This window comes from Medicago sativa, chromosome 2 (assembly GCF_051527215.1).
Source record: "Medicago sativa cultivar Bolivia chromosome 2, Bolivia_mono, whole genome shotgun sequence".
Taxonomy (NCBI): domain Eukaryota; kingdom Viridiplantae; phylum Streptophyta; class Magnoliopsida; order Fabales; family Fabaceae; genus Medicago; species Medicago sativa.
Window position 1 is genome coordinate 32,579,130 of NC_140750.1, and position 736 is coordinate 32,579,865.

Genomic DNA, 736 nt, shown 5'->3' on the forward strand with positions numbered 1-736 from the left:
CAATATAACCAGTTATACCACAGATTTCACAAGAGGAAGATGCAGGAGTAGAAGAGATAGCACTAACATTGAATTTTTCAAATTTTTGGGTTAGTGCATCAATTTTAGCAGCAAGGTGATCATAGTTAGAGACTTCGTACATACCCACCTCCTTTTTGGAGGATGAAGAACTAGTGATGGCTCTCTCATCGGTCCACTTGTAATGATTTTGAGTCATATCTTCAATTAAGGCATATGCCTCCGTGTAGTTCTTTTTCATTAGAGCTCCACCTGTAGCTGCATCAACAGACATCTTAGTGGTATAAGACAAGCCATTATAAAAGGTGTGGACTATGAGCCAACTCTCTAAACCATGGTGGGGACAAAGTCTGAGCATTTCTTTGAAACGCTCCCACGCATCATAGAGAGACTCCCCATCTTTTTTATTGAACCAAGTGATTTGGTCCCTTAGTTTAGCAGTTTTGGATGGGGGAAAGAATCGGGCAAGGAATGCTTGCCTCATCTGATCCCATGAAGTAATGGAACCGACTTCGAGGGAATGGAACCAAGCGCTAGCTCTATCCCTTAAGGAAAAGGGAAAGACATGAAGTCTTACAGCCTCTTGGTTCTCCTTCATGGTTCCACTAATTCGTAGGAAAACAAAGATGTGAAGATTGGGATCCTCGGTGGGGGATCCCAAAAATTGGTTTTGCTGCACCAAGTTAAGTAGGGCAGGCTTGATTTCGAAGTTGTCATA

At 42.4% G+C, this 736-nt stretch overlaps 1 non-coding gene across 1 annotated transcript; it reads left to right on the top strand.

Annotated features, from left to right (window-relative positions):
* Positions 1-347: 347 nt before the first annotated feature.
* Positions 348-454, top strand: LOC146946324 (small nucleolar RNA R71). The gene has a single exon (XR_015029438.1). It is a non-coding gene; the product is annotated as a small nucleolar RNA R71 (small nucleolar RNA).
* The last annotated feature ends 282 nt before the right edge of the window (positions 455-736 follow it).